We start from the raw sequence: 18,036 nt of genomic DNA, 5'->3' as shown, positions 1-18,036 counted from the left end.
GGCACTAAAGACAAACTGCTTCTTTGTAATTCAGTTGAGAGCTGATGTTGGTCCTATCTTACCAAGTAGATTGACAGAACTTCAGGGGCAGAATATGCATTTCTCCCTGAGAAGCAATTATTAAGTAGAGAGAGCACAGAAGACCCTGTGCCTGCACATAGCACCCCAGGAAGACCCATTGCTGAGTGTGTGGGTTGCAGCCTCATGCAGGCAATGATGGCTTTGGTGACCATCACTGTGAGAATGACACATGAGGGTCCACATGTGGGCAGAAGGGTTCACCTCTGATATCTCTCTCCATCGCCTCTACTGACACTGCTCAGGACCCCTTGACAGGAGAGACCACGTTCTGCAGTGAAAAGTACATCTGCAGGCTTTGGATGGAGCTAGCTGGGTTTAATTCCAGCTCAGGTACTTTTGAGCTTTATGACCTTGACTAGAATGATTTAACCTCTCCAACCACCAGAGATAAAAACAACACTGACCTTGTACATGTGATATGAGTGTTAAATGAGATAACATGTATGCAGGGCCTGTTACTAACTTATTATTAATGTGCCTGGTGAGTTAGATTTCTCTTTCTTAAAACATTTTTTTATAGTTCATAAAAGAATCTCCCCTTTAAGGTAGTCAGTTTAAAAAGTCTTTCCCCAGAAAGTGTAGTGTACAAATTTAAGAATCGGTGAAGAACATCAGGAAAGAGAAGAGCTCCCAGAGGGGGCCGTCCCCCTGCAGCTCGCCTTTCCCAGTGCTCTCCTGCCTGGTGAATGTCGGTGGTGGGCAGGGGGCCCGGCTGCTGAATAGAAGCTGTGCCACTGCATTGTTCTTGGCACTTATGCCAGCCATTCAGGGCTCTCAAAAAATTGGCTTAGGAGATAGTTGGAAAGTTATTACTTGGGATTCAGGAAACTCCAGGTGGCTTTTGAGAGCTGCCCCCGAATGCCGCCGGAGATGCGTCCTCAGCTGTTTACTTTCGGGGCTTTCATTATTTTTCATGTTTATTTCTGGTTGGAGCCAGAGCTGGGGTATTCATGAGCTCTCACCATCTGATTTTTTTTTTTTTTTTTTTTTTTTTTTTTACCAATCCCTTTGTTTCTTTGGGAGAGAAGGAAGCTTGCTCCCCAAGCTGCTCTGCCCCACCGTAGGGTTCAAAGAAACTGGCCCTTGTAATTGAAAATTACCTATGAAAAAAGACAAAGCCCTCGGCTCCCTTCCTGGCTAAAGCTTCAAGATCAGAGGTGACGGTGGAAATTAATGAAAGCTGCAGCTGAGCTTCTGGCCTGTTGGTGGCTGCGGAGATGAAAAGGCAGCAATTGAAGTCGGCTTTGGGGCTGCGCATCCCAATAAGGATTTCTGTTTGGGACACGGCTATTACACATGCCACGGACTCCAGCCAGGCCCCGGATTTCTTGAAACCAGTTCTGATTTGCTCATAATAACTCGTTTTCTTTTCTTTCAAAGTGCAACCTCTTTCCCTCTAATGTGGCCACCCCCTCCCCCAAGGGAAAAATACAGCCCTCCAAACACAATACAGTAGTAGCTCAAAGTGAAGTCAAATGCACGTCTCTCTCTCTCTCTCTCTCCTGCTTCTCTTTAGTAGCAGAATGAGGCTTGGTTGAGCTCTTTTTCTTTTTCATCTGGGCTCATCTCCTTGGGCTGGTGTTAAACAGCTGTCATACTTGGGCTGCCCAGGAATCCACTTATGAAACAAACCAGCCAACCTTCTTAATTGTCCTCCTGCGACAGGACTAAATTTGTCGACCTAATTTTTGAATGCTTGAGCTCCTGGGCCTCGGGCCTCTGAGGGTCATTGCTGAATACGCCAGTCATCTGCCCTCAGCCAGACCCTCTGGTGAGTTGATTGGGTGGAGCTCAGAAAGCCTGGTGGTTGGGGTCTGACTTCAAACATAGAAGGAGGAAAAGGAATAAGGCCATGGGAGTGGCGTGAGCTTGTGAAAAACAAAGCTATTGCTTGTTCGTGTGGAAGGGTTGTCTTCTTCTTAATGTTCCAGTGTCTTCCTGAGAGAAGTAAACACCCAGGTGTAAAGAACCTGCTCTAGGTGGGGCATGCCTGTACCCGGGCTGGCAGGGATATCCTGGCACACATACACGTACACGTACACACTTGTTTAGTTGCATGTGAGGGCTGTGTTCTAGAGAGTGCAGTGACGCTTTGTTATTCTGTCGAGATTTAGAAATATATTTGAAATTGACATGGATGAATTCAACGTTCATGTTTTTGCATTTTATTGTCGGCATCTCAAAAGAGCGCTGCCATTATAGTAATTTTTTATGACCTCGATGATTTTGCGGTTTATTCGATTAAATAGTTGTTATATTCTCTCTTGAGGAAGGAGTCCTTCTGAAGACTGTTTTGTACAACAAAAAGTTGTACTCTTTGCAAGTGAACTTTTTCTTTTTCTTTCAAAATGTTCCCATCTCTGAGTCCTCTCTTTTGACTTTTTCAATTGGAAACTTTCTCCAGGTATTTGTCATCTTTCTTGCTTGGTGTTCAGGCTTTTAATGTGATGACTTTTTCTTTGTTCACAACCTACCCACACATTTATGACATGTGACACTGATCCAGCCCAGACACTCTCCAGAAACAGGTTCATCAGGAACTGTTCTTGAAGCAGCAGTTCATGGACGTAGCCTCTTGCAAATACCTGTTCATATCTGAGAACTTGGGAATATATGAGGCAGTAGTTTTCTCCCACTTGTTCTTTCTTTCTGGTCAGACTTTACATGTCTTCTTGAGGAGACTGTGCCCAAATTGCAGTATTTGTAGCTTCTTTGTGACAGATCTTCACGTGTTCCACATTTTCACTGTCTCTTGGGACCCCGGGGCAGAAGAGTGGATGCAAAGGCTCTGAGACAGACACATTTGTGTGTATATAGATGGAAACCATCAGAGGCATTGAAAAGTGAAATGGCTTTCATGTCACAGTCTAGGAAATTTCTTACTTTCTGCAAATTTGGGTTTATATGGAGTCAAGTCCATGGTTCAGAACTGACAGTAACTTCACTTCTTTCCCTAAGACTCACAACCCAAAACCCAAGGGCTGAAGATAACAGGGGAAGTTTCTTGACACTATTCATATTCTTGTAGAGACTCACAGCCTATTCAGCTGACTCTCCTATTTCTCCCTCCCAATGGTGGTGGCCAGAGCAAAGCGAGGGGAACCCGAGACACACACCACAGAGATGCGTGTCTCAGGGTTGTCTGGTGGACTCTGCTGGCCATTCACACATCTGACACTCTGCAAGTCGTTAGAAATATGAGGAAGCTATTGGCCATGGCTGGATCCAGACTTGTAAGCACACAGAATGTCCACATCCAGTAGTTCATGCTCAGTGCAGGCATAAACACTTTAATTTCAGCCACCAGCTGTCATGGGACCATGTTGATTGGGATCCTTTGTATCTGAGAGATATCAAGACACTGGGGACAAGTGAAAAGACCATCTTGATTTTTTTTCTCCAAAGTCCTGATTCAGGTGAAGCAGAAGCTGTGTTTGCAGAGAGTCAGCAGGGATTTTCAAACTAGTTCAGGCAAATGGATTGAATTTTTCTGAGTTTTTCTGCCATGGTCACATAGAAGCTTACCATGCCAGGGCAAATTCTTAGGCCTGTTCGTATTACTGGCTTCAACTCTCTGATGACTCTGACCAAATTGCTCAGTTCCAGGTTTTCCTGAATCTGCTTCTTCTGGGAGAACTAAAAGCACTCCGGGCAGATGAAAAGCCTTTTATCAGTCTCCATCACCTAGGAGGCAAGGCACCTTAGACAGGTGCTGTGTCCATACCTCGTGGAGTAGGGCTGTCAAAGTGGTTCCTGCAACAGGGGAAGGACAGTGCTTCCTGGAGTTCAGCCATAGGTGCTGGTCAGTTGAGGCCCTCTCCTCAGGCATCCGATTCTGAAGGCTCCCAGTGCCTCTGGAGGGATCTTGAGTCACTGCTGCCATTTTATTGGGATAGGTGAGATCATACCTTTCCCCCACATTCTGCCACACCCATTTCTCTCCTTTGACTGTATTTCCATTAAAAAGCCAATCAAAATAAGACAGGGAATTCACCCACCTATACAGGACTCCAGGATTTCTAGATGGTAATTTGCAGGTTCTGTGTTTATTCAACTATCAAAGAACATTTTACTTGGTACCTCCTTTCTGTAGGAAGTATGTGAGGAGATACAGAGTGTTTAATGGTGAAGAGGAAAGGCTTGGACCAGCAAATAGTAGTCAGTATTACTTTGTATAAGATGGAAAGTATTTGTTTTAATTTGTGTATAGAATTTCTTTCTTAGCATGATCAAAAAATACAAAAAGGTATGTATTTTAAAATTTTGCAACACATACTAACAAAAGCAAATTGGCAATATTTGCATGACATAAAACTGAAAGGGTCAACATTAATTTTAACACATTCCTTCCAAAAATCTGCCTATAGTATGTAGTCCTAGAAATTTGTGGGACTCTTTCTCCTCACTCATATATCACTGGATCAAATAATGAAGGCTTCTCGAGTGGGAAATTATCTGGATCAGATGGTGATCAAAATACACTGAAGCCAAGGGAGATGGAGTTTCCAGTGTTTGCTGCCTCTCCTTCTCCCTCTGTATTTCATGGAGGAAAAGTGGAACCTCAGTCACATTATAGGAGGCCTCTTTATATGGCAAGGTGAGCCTCTGGGATTCCAAAAAGAAGGAGGAGGGAGAGTAAGGGCTAACTGGAAGGGAAGAGATGCCCCTTTACCACATAACTTCTTTTTTTTTTTCTTAGAAAATTTGGAATTCCATGAAGAGTACAGTTCTTTGTGCTGAAAGTGTCCTCTTCATAGTCTGTAAGAAGAAACAGTGGGGGCCAGTATGAAAGCAGCCTGTGCCTCAGGGACTGACCTTGTACTGGGGTGCTTGGCAAATAGGGCCAGGAGTATTGTTGGATATAAGGATAGGAAACAGAAGTAGCTGGATATAGCAATCCCACTCCTGGGCATATATCTGGAGAAAACTATAATTTGAAAAGATACATGCGCCCCCTATGTTCATAGCAGCACTATTTACAACAGCCAAGACATAGAAACAACCTAAATGTCCATGGACAGAGGAATGGATAAAGCTGATGTGGTACATATATACAGTGGAATATTACTCAGCCATAAAAAAGAGTGAAATAATGCCATTTGCAACAACATGGATGAACCTAGATATTATCATACTAAGTAAAGTAAGTCAGAAAGAGACGACAAATACCATACAAATCATATGTCTAATATATGACACAAATGAACTTATCTATGAAAGGTAAACAGACTCACGGACATAGAGGACAGACTTTTGGTTGCCAAGGGGGAAGGAGAGTGGGGGAGGGATGGAGTGGGAGGTTGAGATTAGAAGATGCGAGCTATTTTTTATGTATACACACACACACACACACACACATATATGTATAACTGAATCACTTTGCTGTATACCAGAAACTAACACAACACTGTAAATCAAATATACTTCAGTAAAATAAATTTGAAAAAAAAAGAAGTAGCTGGATGTGCTCATCATTTAACAAATTCCTGAAGCTCAGGTGGGCAGGGCAAGAGCATTTTTGGAGCATTTAAAAGATGAGAGTCTGTTGAATGGGGGAAAACAGTGTATTTTGTAGGAATAGAGGAAACAGAAGGGCCACTTGCATTGACAGTCATCCTAGTATCTACTGATTTCATCGTGCATTTCTGGTGTGCAGGCTATGCAGTACCAATGTGATCGCCTTTCTCCTGTGCTCCATTCTGGTGTTCTGTTTTCCTTCCTTTTTTTCCGGGGTTCCTTTTTTGATCTTTTTCTTTTTTTTTTTTTTTTTTTTCTGTTTCAAGAGCTTCCTTTAGCCATTCTTTTGGAATAGGTCTGCTGGTAAAAAAATTTTCTTAGTTTTCTTTCATTTGAGAATGTTTTGATTTACCCTTTCATTCCTGAAGGAAATTTTGGTTGGATAGAGAATTTGGGGTTGACAGTATTTTTTTTTTTTTCAGTTCTTAGAAAATATCATGCCACTTCTTCCAGGTGTCACTCACTTCTCATGAGAAATTCACTGTCTTTCAAATTGTTTTTTCCCTTGTCTGTAAGGTATTGTTTCTCTCTTGCAGATTGCTAGATTTTTTTCTTTGTCTTTAGGTTTCAGAAGATTGTGGTAAGTCTTGGTATGAGTTTCTTTGGGATTATCTTGTTTAGGGTTCGCTAAGTTTTTTGAATCTTTAGGTTTGTGTCTTTTGCCAAATTCGGGAAAATTTTAGTCATTATCATTTTTGTGATTAAAATATGTTTTCAATTAAAACATTTAGATGATTATAAAGAGAATGTTAATAACCCCCCCCACATATATACTCTTTTCTTTTAACATCTTTATTGGAGTATAATTGTTTTACAATGGTGTGTTAGTTTCTGCTTTATAACAAAGTGAATCAGTTATACATATACATATATCCCCATATCGCTTCCCTCTTGCATCTCCCTCCCTCCCACCCTCCCTATCCCATCCCTCTAGGTGGTCACAAAGCACCGAGCTGACCTCCCTGTGCTATGCGTCTGCTTCCCACTAGCTATCTATTTTACGTTTGGTAGTGTATATATGTCCATTCCACTCTCTCACTTTGTCCCAGCTTACCTTTCCCTCTCCCCGTATCCTCAAGTCCATTCTCTAGTAGGTCTGCATCTTTATTCCCATCTTGCCACTAGGTTCTTCATGACCTTTTTTTTTTTTATTAGATTCCATATATATGTGTTAGCATACGGTATTTGTTTTTCTCTTTCTGACTTAATTCACTCTGTGTGGCAGTCTCTAGGTCCATCCACCTCACTACAAATAAATCAGTTTCGTTCCTTTTTATGGTTGAGTAATATTCCATTGTATATATGTGCCACTTCTTCTTTATCCATTCATCTGTTGATGGACACTTAGGTTGCTTCCATGTCCTGGCTATTGTAAATAGAGCTGCAATGAATATTTTGGTACATGACTCTTTTTGAATTATGGTTTTCTCAGGGTATATGCCCAGTAGTGGGATTGCTGGGTCATATGGTAGTTGTATTTTTAGTTTTTTAAGGAAGCTCCATACTGTTCTCCATAGTGGCTGTATCAATTTACATTCCCACCAACAGTGCAAGAGGGTTCCCTTTTCTCCGCACTCTCTCCAGCATTTATTGTTTGTAGATTTTTTGATGATGGCCATTCTGACCGGTGTGAGATGATATCTCATTGTAGTTTTGATTTGCATTTCTCTAATGATTAATGATGTTGAGCATTCTTTCATGTGTTTGTTGGCAATCTGTATATCTTCTTTGGAGAAATGTCTATTTAGGTCTTCTGCCCATTTTTGGATTGGGTTGTTTGTTTTTTAATATTGAGCTGCATGAGCTTCTTGTAAATTTTGGAGATTAATCCTTTGTCAGTTGCTTCTTTTGCAAATATTTTCTCCCATTCTGAGGGTTGTCTTTTCATCTTGTTTATGGTTTCCTTTGCTGTGCAACAGCTTTTAAGTTTCATTAGGTCCCATTTGTTTATTTTTGTTTTTATTTCCATTTCTCTAGGAGGTGGGTCAAAAAGGACCTTGCTGTGATTTATGTCATAGAGTGGTCTGCCTATGTTTTACTCTGACAGTTTGATGGTGTCTGGCCTTACATTTAGGTCTTTAATCCATTTTGAGTTTATTTTTGTGTATGGTGTTAGGGAGTGTTCTAATTTCATTCTTTTACATATAGCTGTCCAGTTTTCCCAGCACCACTTATTGAAGAGGCTGTCTTTTCTCCACTGTATATTCTTGCCTCCTTTATCAAAGATAAGGTGACCATATGTGCATGGGTTTATCTCTGGGCTTTCTATCCTGTTCCATTGATCTATATTTCTGTTTCTGTGCCAGTACCATACTGTCTTGATTACTGTAGCTTTGTAGTATACTCTGAAGTCAGGGAGCCTGATTCCTCCAGCTCCGTTTTTCTTTCTCAAGATTGCTTTGGCTATTCGGGGTCTTTTGTGTTTCCATACAAATTGTGAAATTTTTTGTTCTAGTTCTGTGAAAAATGCCAGTGGTAGTTTGATAGGGATTGCATTGAATCTGTAGATTGCTTTGGATAGTAGAGTCATTTTCACAATGTTGATTCTTCCAGTCCAAGAACATGGTATATCTCTCCATCTGTTTGTATCAACTTTAATTTCTTTTATCAGTGTCTTATAATTTTCTGCATACAGGTCTTTTGTCTCCTTAGGTAGGTTTATTCCTAGATATTTTATTCTTTTTGTTGCAATGGTAAATGGGAGTGTTTTCTTAATTTCACTTTCAGATTTTTCATCATTAGTGTATAGGAATGCAAGAGATTTCTGTGCATTAATTTTGTATCCTGCTACTTTACTGAATTCATTGATTAGCTCTAGTAGTTTTCTGGTAGCATCTTTAGGATTCTCTATGTATAGTATCATGTCATCTGCAAACAGTGACAGCTTTACTTCTTCTTTTCCGATTTGGATTCCTTTTATTTCTTTTTCTTCTCTGATTGCCGTGGCTAAAACTTCCAAAACTATGTTGAATAATAGTGGTGAGAGTGGGCAGCCTTGTCTTGTTCTTGATCTTAGTGGAAATGGTTTCAGTTTTTCACCATTGAGGATGATGTTGGCTGTGGGTTTGTCATATATGGCCTTTATTATGTTGAGGAAAGTTCCCTCTATGCCTACTTTCTGGAGGGTTTTTATCATAAATGGGTGTTGAATTTTGTCAAAAGCTTTCTCTGCATCTATTGAGATGATCATATGGTTTTTCTCCTTCAATTTGTTAATATGGTGTAGCACGTTGATTGATTTGCATGTATTGAAGAGTCCTTGCATACCTGGGATAAACCCCACTTGATCATGGTGTATGATCCTTTTAATGTGCTGTTGGATTCTGTTTGCTAGTATTTTGTTGAGGATTTTTGCATCTTTGTTCATCAGTGGTATTGGCCTGTAGTTTTCTTTCTTTGTGACATCTTTGTCTGGTTTTGGTATCAGTGATGGAGGCCTCATAGAATGAATTTGGGAGTGTTCCTCCCTCTGCTATATTTTGGAAGAGTTTGAGAAGGATAGGTGTTAGCTCTTCTCTAAATGTTTGATAGAATTCACCTGTGAAGCCATCTGGTCCTGGGCTTTTGTTTGTTGGAAGATTTTTAATCACAGTCTCAATTTCAGTGCTTGTGACTGATCTGTTCATATTTTCTATTTCTTCCTGGTTCAGTCTCAGAAGGTTGTGCATTTCTAAGAATTTGTCCATTTCTTCCAGGTTGTCCATTTTATTGGCATATAGTTGCTTGTAGTAATCTCTCATGATCGTTTGTATTTCTGCAGTGTCAGTGGTTACTTCTCCTTTTTCATTTCTAATTCTATTGATTTGAGTCTTCTCCCTTTTTTTCTTGATAAGTCTGGCTAATGGTTTATCAATTTTGTTTATTTTCTCAAAGAACCAGCTTTTAGTTTTATTGATCTTTGCTATCGTTTCCTTCATTTCTGTTTCATTAATTTCTGATCTGATCTTTATGATTTCTTTCCTTCTGCTAACTTTGGGTTTTTTTTGTTCTTCTTTCTCTATTGCTTTAGGTGTAAGGTTAGGTTGTTTATTTGAGATGTTTTTTGTTTCTTAAGGTAGGATTGTATTGCTATAAACTTCCCTCTTAGAACTGCTTTTGCTGCATCCCATAGTTTTTGGGTCATCGTGTTTTCATTGTCATTTGTTTCTAGGTATATTTTGATTTCCTCTTTGATTTCTTCAGTGATCTCTTGGTTATTAAGTAGTGTGTTGTTTAGCCTCCACCACATATATACTCTTATCCAATCCTACCTTCCTTTGGTAACCAATAGTAGCATTTTGGTGTGTTTCTTTTTCGCCCCAGCTTTATTTAGGTGTATGTAATTGGTATACAAAGTACTGCACATAATTAGTTTATACAATTTGGTGAGTTTGGACATATGTGTATACTCATGGTACACCATGACAATCCAGTAAATAAAGATATTCATCACCTCCAAAGGTTTTCTTGCATCTCTTTGGGGTTTGTTTTGTTTTGTGAGAACACAACATGAGATCTGCTCTCTTACATTTTTAAGTGCAAGGTACCATATTTTTAACTACAGGTACTATGTTGCACAGCAGAGCTCTGGAACTTACTCCTCTTGTGGAACTGTAACTTAAAACTCATTGAAATACAGCTCCCCATATCTTCTTCCCCCATCCCCTGGTAACCCCCATTCAGTTGTCTACTTCTGTATGTTTGACTGTTTGTGGTGCCTCATGTAAGAGGAATCATGCAATATTTATCCTCTGTGACTGACTTATTTCACTTAGCATAATGTCTTCCAGGTCCATTCTTGTTATGTTGCAAATGGTAGGATTTCTTTCTTTTTAAAGGCCTAATAACGTTCCACTATATGTATACACCACATTTTCTTTATCCTTTCATCTGCCATTGGATATGTGGGTGGTTTCCATATCTTGGCTATTGTGAATAATGCTGTAATGAATATGGGAGTGCAGATACTGGTTTTTGAGATCCTGATTTTAATTCTTTTGGATATAAACCCAGAAGTGGGATTGCTGAATCATATGGTAGTTTTATTTTAATTTTTTGAGGAATCTCCATACTGTTTTCCACAGAGGCTGCACCACTTTATTTTATTTTATTTATTTTTATTTTTATTTTTTTTTTTGCACCACTTTACATTCCCGATAACAGTGTACAGGTGTTAGAGATATGGGGATATATGTATATGTATAGCTGATTCACTTTGCTATAAAGCAGAAACTAACACACCATTATAAAGCAATTATACTCCAATAAAGATGTTAAAAAACAACAAAAAAAACCCAGCAATGTACAAGTGTTCCAATTCCTCCACAACCTCACCAACCCTTGTTATCTTTCAATTTTTTTTTTAATTTTTAAAATTAAATAATCAGTGTTGGGAATGGAAAAGCCTTTTTCTTCAAATGATCTCTCTACTCAAGGGACTCCTGGTCCTGGGGAGGGGAGGTTAAGCTTAATGCTTGAACGATGTAGTAGGAGGAGGGGTAGCAGATGTGCTGTGAGAGGCATTCACCTTGTGCTGGGGTCCCTTGACCAGATGCATCACCATGGGGGTGGGGGAGGCCAGCAGGAGGTGGGTGCCTTATAACTGTACCCAAGACGTTCTTTTCGATAAGTCTGTGTTACTGAGAGTGGGCTCTCCGGACGGCAGTGGATTGAGTTCTACTTCCCTAGGAGGGAGTGAGTTTGTTCTGAGCCATCCCCATGCTGTCCTAAGCCCCTTTGCACACATAAGCATGCTTCGGTGAGGTAGCGGGCTGGGGCTGGGAAACACAGGAAGTCTGCCTGGTCTGTACAGATGTAGATGTGGAGGCTTGGAAGAGAGGTTAGGAACAGGACAATGAAAAGCATCCTTTATTCAGGCATAAGTTTAAAGGCTAGCGCTCCAAGGAAAGGATTTCAGGATGGGCGTCCCTAAGCCTTCATTCATTCATGGTGATGATGGTAATCAATCATGATGATAATGATGCCAATAATAATAGTTACAAACTCTGATCACGATGCTTTCAACATTTCCCATTTCATCACCTCATTTGATCCTCACAGCACTGTGAGATGGATATTTTCGTCTCCATATTACAAATGAAGAAGTCAACTCTTAAAAGCTTGATGGGCTTGTGCACGGTGGCTGGCAGGAGAGTGGTGGGGCAACTTTCTCATGCCAGAGTTCTCCCCTTTACCCATCATCACTCTGCGCTCTAAACTCAAACCTCTAAAACAGTCTTATTAAAAAAAAACCCAAAACAAAACCTGAAAACAAACAGTCATATCTTTGCCTTCCCTCCCTTATCTCACTCTTGGATCCCTGACATGCTGGGCCTGCTTGGGGGATATTTATTTATGCCAGTGCATCCCGTTGAATGAGATTCCTAGCTTGTAATAGCAAATATTCTATTATAATAATGGTGATCATTATCAATTATAATAACGCTATTTTTTAAATTAAAACACAAACCATTTGCCGAGAATAGTGAAATATTTGCTTTTTCTTATGAATCCTCACAACAGTCCTATGAGGAGCATATTATCTCCACTGCTACAGATGAAGGACCTGAAGGTTAGAGACCCTGAGTGCCTTGCCTAAAACAATGTACTAGCGAATAAGCGGCAAAGCCAGGATATGAAACCAGATCAGATTCCAAGCGCAGGCTTTAACCACCAAACTTAATTTTCTCTCACACTAATGTGTTCTAATGCTAGGTTTGCAGAATCTGGACTCTACCTGCACCCGCAGAATGCATCATGAAAATAGAGAAGGGAAAGACCCTCAGAATCATCTTCCTGCAATGTCCCCCTTGCCTTTTGCCTTCTGTAGGCTGCTGCTTTGGTGTTGCATGCCTGGGACCATTTTTAAGGCTGTGCTGCTCAAGATGTGAGTGGTGTATTAAAACTGAAGACTCGCTGTTCACTTCACAGGCATTAATCAATGGTAAATTTGAATTGGTATATGCATATGACATGCACATTAATTCCAAATGTGTTTATCGTAATTAGTGCTATTACAATGAATACCAAAGGAATCAGGGAATGATTAGCTACACTTAGTATTTGTTATGGTTTGTTTAAAAAAGTTAAACATAAAATTAGTTGTGGTTTGCAGAGTGATGTTTCATTTGCACAGTGAAGATGACCGCAAGCCTTTGGTTTTTGTGAGTTGGGAGGTTTCAAGAGGGTTTCCCATGCACAGTGTTACAGCAAACTGAGTTAATGGGTCTCTCATCCTCAATTAATGATGTGGTTTTCCTTTTTTAATCATTTGTGTCTCCCAGCTGTTCCCTATTGTCACACTTATATGGAAAAGTCTACCAACTCAGAAAGATGAAGATGGAGGAGATAGAAAAGTAGACTCTAAAAATCTAAAAGGATCAGTGTACATTTATTTATTTATTTATTTATTTTTAATTTTTATTTTTTTCACATCTTTTTTGGAGTATAGTTGCTTTACAATGGTGTGTTAGTTTCTGCTTTATAACAAAGTGAATCAGTTATACATATACATATGTTCCCATATCTCTTCCCTCTTGCGTGTCCCTCCCTCCCACCCTCCCTATCCCACCCCTCTAGGTGGTCACAAAGCACCGAGCTGATCTCCCTGTGCTATGCGGCTGCTTCCCACTAGCTATCCATTTTACATTTGGTAGTGTATATATGTCCATGCCACTCTCTCAGTGTATATTTTTAAAAAACATATGCTGAATTAACAAGGGATGGGCTATTCATATTTGTTGACCTCTACTGTGTTCTGGTGCCTTCATTTGTATGATCCCCATTTAATCCTCAAGATGATTCTGTGAGGCAAGTATTAAAGTGAGAAGACCAAGGCTCAGAGAAGTTTGCTTGTTCAAAGTTACCCAACTGCCGGGTGGAGATGCAGGGATTCAACTCTAGGTCTGTGTGGATTCAAATCCATGCTTACTCTACTGAGTGGGGCACTTCCCCCTAAGTGGCTGAAGACCTAAACTAGTGAAGCCAGTGCCATGGGTGTGATTTGCAGGGAATGTTGCTCCATGGTCCTGTGGCTCAGCTGCACCCATCATCTGGCTGGCCACCTCCCAGTGGGGAGAGTTGGTCAGAAAGAAGACAGGAGAAAAGAGAACAACTAGTTTAGGACAAACCCAACTCTGCCATTGTTAAGAGCACCGGGATTGAAGCCTCGATCTCGATCTGCCACTTTTTTTTTTTTTTTTTAAGAAATTCACGTTCTTTTATTTATTTATTTATTTACTTATGGCTGTGTTGGGTTTTCGTTTCTGTGCGAGGGCTTTCTCTAGTTGCGGCAAGTGGGGACCACTCTTCATTGCGGTGCGCGGGCCTCTCACTATCGCGGCCTCTCTTGTTGCGGAGCACAGGCTCCAGACGCGCAGGCTCAGTAGTTGTGGCTCACGGGCCCAGTTGCTCCGTGGCATGTGGGATCTTCCCAGACCAGGGCTCGAACCCGTGTCCCCTGCATTGGCAGGCAGATTCTCAACCACTGCGCCACCAGGGAAGCCCCTCGATCTGCCACTTTTTAGCCATGAAACCTTGGGAACGTACTTCACGTCTCAGTCCCTGAGTTTCCTCATCTTTACTAGCTCCATGTTACAGGGTTGTCATAGGGGCTAAGTGAGTTTATGCACGTAAAACGCCTTAGAGCAGTAGTTAGCACGTAGTAAGCACTGAGCTAGTGTTGGCCCTTATTTTTGCCATGTAATTTTGATTAATCTTCTCAGAAAGTATCTCTCTTGGAAAATTCTGGCTTTTCTCTGATTTTATGTGATCTGATTCTAAAGTCTATAATCTCTTATGGATCTTGATGATACATTTTGCTGACATGATTCCATAATCTCTTTCCTAACAAGCTTTACTGAGTTCCATTCTGTGTGTTCTAGCAAATAGTAAACTATTAGATCTTGTTTTGGTTGTTTGTATCAGTCAAAAGCATGTGTAGCCATAGGCAAGGCCAGGCTGATGATGAAACTGGTATTCTTTCTCTTTATTTTCCTCAGTGTATTAGTTCAGTATTCGTGTTTAAACTAAAGGCAACAGAAACTGTCTGGAATTCACTTAGGCAAGAAAATGAAATTCATTGGAAAGATGCTGTAGTATCATAGGCGTTTCAGGGAATGATCAGAATTGAAGAAAGGGTGGGGATTAAGTAAATCCAAGACCTCAGGGGCAGGAGTTTGTAGACCCTCCTTCCAGATCTCCACCAAGAGTGTAACTAAATTCCTAACAGATGCTTGGGAGAGAAAATCCAGTTTTCCCAGCTGTCCACCAGTGGTGGTTAGGTGTCCATCATTAAACCAGTCTGCTGTGGCCAAAGGGGCAGGGTCATGGTGCAGAAACATGACTGCAAGGAGGCCACCACATTATGTGGGCCAGGCAATTCCCAGACGGGGGACATGGGTATACAGCGTAACTACTGCAGTTGATTTTTGGGTTGCCTGGAGAGTTGTGAATTTACTTCTTGTTTTCCAACTCTGAGGAGATCACTGCTCAGTCAAGCATGGTTATTTAGCACTTACCATGTACTTCACTCTGTGCAAGGCATGGGAGTGCGAGTGTGTGTGTGCACGTGCGTGTGTGTGCGCGTGCGTGCACGGTGGTCACAAAGAAGTGTATTTCAGGGACCTTGTCCTTTAGGAGGTTACAGTGCAAGGCCAGAACCAGGCAGAGATATGGCTTTATCAATTTGAACATGATTGTGACTTCTGTGTCAGCCGTTTTCCTAGTTTCTTTTCTCCTAAGTGATTTATAACTACCTCATATTTCATGCTCCTTAAAAATCGGGGCATCTTTCACCCAAGTATTCAATATTAAAAGTGGATTTTAAATGGGAACATATAAAATACTGTGGGGTTTAGTGAGTTCTTATTGTGTGTCAGTAACTGAACAAATACATTATTTCCTCTTTTTCATTGAATCCTCGTTGCCCCCTAAGCAGTAGACACTAGCATTATCCATATCTCACAAATGAGGGGGAGGGAGCCTTGGAAAGAAGAGGTAAGTATCTCAAGATGACACACTTAGTGTGAGCTGAACAAAAGCATTTAAACTCAACTTTGCTAACCCGAAAGCCAGTGCTCTTCAGTACTATGCTATCCTAGCTTTCATTTTAAATAGGATTTAGTAAATTATACATTATTTTGCTTATTTTTACATATTTGATGTTGTCTATTTTCTTTCTTTGATTTCCACATGGAAAGGTTTTTCTTTTTTTTTAAACATAACCTCATTGGTATTTCCTGAGCCTGAAATAATTATAGATCCCTTGCAAAGCAATGAGATTGAGCATTGTTCTTTGAAAATCAACAAATGATAAAATTAAGTTATTACATGACTATGTAACTTTATTTTGCCTTAATCAGCATCAGACACAATTTTTAAACAATATGTTTGAAAAAGTGTTCGAAGTCAAGGTGTGTGTAATATAAATGAGTGGGTGGCGCTGACCTAAAAGAACAGTTTGGAAGGCAAAATTTTAGAATACCTTACGGTTAAACAAAAACAAGGGCAAGAGCTAGATTTTTGTCAATATTAAGGCAAAGATATCAAGGAAGTGACGGATGACAGGGAGAAAGCAGAGCACCTCAGTTTCCACTTTAATTTTGCCTTTAGGGTTAAGGTAAATTGATCTTTGGACTCAACGGTGTAGAATGAACGTGTGTAAATGAACATGGATAAATGAGAAAAGCCAAGTAAGGTGCATGTAGAGACTGATAGAATATGATATTGATCTAAATAAATTTAAGTCTTCTATCACGGAGCAGTTTTATGGTAGGGCTCTGAAAAACATTACCTAGGAGATCACTGTTAAAGACTGACTAATTTCAAGAATGAGATAGACAAATGTCAGATGATGGATGTCACAACTCTGGAGCAGTGAGCTTGAAGATGACCATGGGCAAGATTTTAGAAGGGATATTGAAATAATGAGGAGGAGGTGATGACCACTAGGATGCTGTGAGGGGTTGATGCAAGCAATCCATGCTAACATCAATTTTGCTTCCTTTATAAGGGTCGCTAATCTATTAGGTGAGAAAAAAATAACACAAGCAGAAAAGGTCTCAGCAACATATCTGAACAACTTTCTTGTGATATTTTTGTAATTAATATGGATTCATGTTTGTATGCAAGGGAAGATGGATTAATAACTGGTCAAACAACCATTCTCAAAGGATATTGACCATGGTTGTAAGTTAACCTGGAGATCACCCAGTCGCGGGCTGTAAGCTGCTGTCCTTGGCCTTGCCCTCTACTCTGCCTAAGAGAGGCATCATTTCCCTCAGGCTGGGGAAGATATTGATGGGAAATTCATCCAATGTGCAAATAATATAAAGACAGGAGAGACTGAATACTAAGACAGAAACAGGATATAAAATACTATTTATAGACCGGAGATCTGGGCCAACTCTAACAGAACAAAATGTAACAGGGATAAATGTAAAGTTCTACAAATCCCAAAATTAAACTGTACAAAATCAGATGAGGGAGATGTTTCAGAGAATTAGTAGCATGAGTAAAATATTATTAAGTGGCTTGAAAAACAAGCCACTATTCACTATGCTCAACGGTTCACTATGAGTCAACTCTGTTATCATAAGCCGAAAAGCTCATGAAACCTTAATCTCTGTCATAGTTGTGTAATCTAGAATGAGAATGGGGGTGATTTCTTTGTATTATGCACATTCAGGTTTGGAATATTGTCTTTGTAATATTTTAGTTTCGAATAATTCTCCTGTTTTGGTGGCTACATAGTAGGACATGGACAAATGGGAGGACATGTAGGAGAAGAACCCTATGACCAGACTTCAAACCATGTCATATAGGGGATGTTTGAAGAAACAGGGGATTATTAATATGGAAAAGAGAAAGAGAAGACAGAGAAGAGACATGATAGCAGCCTTCAGATGTAGTAAGAGTGTCAAAAATTAGAAATATTAGGATTACTTAATATGGTATCAAATCGCAGAACTCATGATAATCTGTGGCAGCCATAGAGAGACAGATGTGGGTTTAAAATAATGAATAAAGTCCTAATAGGAATACCTGGTAATGACATGAGTTTTCTTCGGAGGTTATGAAATTTCTGTTATGGGAAGTTAACAATCCTGGGTTGGAAGCCCACATAGGGTGAATCTCAAGAGACATTCCTGTAGATTAATGGTGTCTTCTGCAACATGCAGACTCTAAACATTTGAGTGACAAGGGCTCTCAGCACCCTATAAGACTTATGCTACCATGCAATCAGGGAGACTAGTTAGGAGGCTATTTCTATTTTCCAGGTGAAACAAAACATGGCAACTGAAAGGATGTAAAGGTTAAGTAGATGCAGAAGTAGGGTATATCCATTTCTCCAAACCCTTGTAAAGCACAGAGAGTGAATAAAATGTGACTGTAGCTTGCTGTGTGATCTAGGGCAGATCATTGAATGGCTGTGGTCTTTAGCTTCCTCAACTGTGAAAT

General features: G+C 40.2%; 1 protein-coding gene across 1 annotated transcript in view; it reads left to right on the top strand.

Annotated features, from left to right (window-relative positions):
• Window positions 1–18,036, top strand: part of SORCS3 (sortilin related VPS10 domain containing receptor 3) — a 588,465-nt gene that overhangs the window by 75,655 nt on the left and 494,774 nt on the right. The window lies entirely within an intron of this gene.

The sequence above is a fragment of the Balaenoptera musculus genome, chromosome 16 (genome assembly GCF_009873245.2).
Source record: "Balaenoptera musculus isolate JJ_BM4_2016_0621 chromosome 16, mBalMus1.pri.v3, whole genome shotgun sequence".
NCBI classification, from domain to species: Eukaryota; Metazoa; Chordata; class Mammalia; order Artiodactyla; family Balaenopteridae; genus Balaenoptera; species Balaenoptera musculus.
This window is presented reverse-complemented; position numbering and strand designations above follow the sequence as displayed.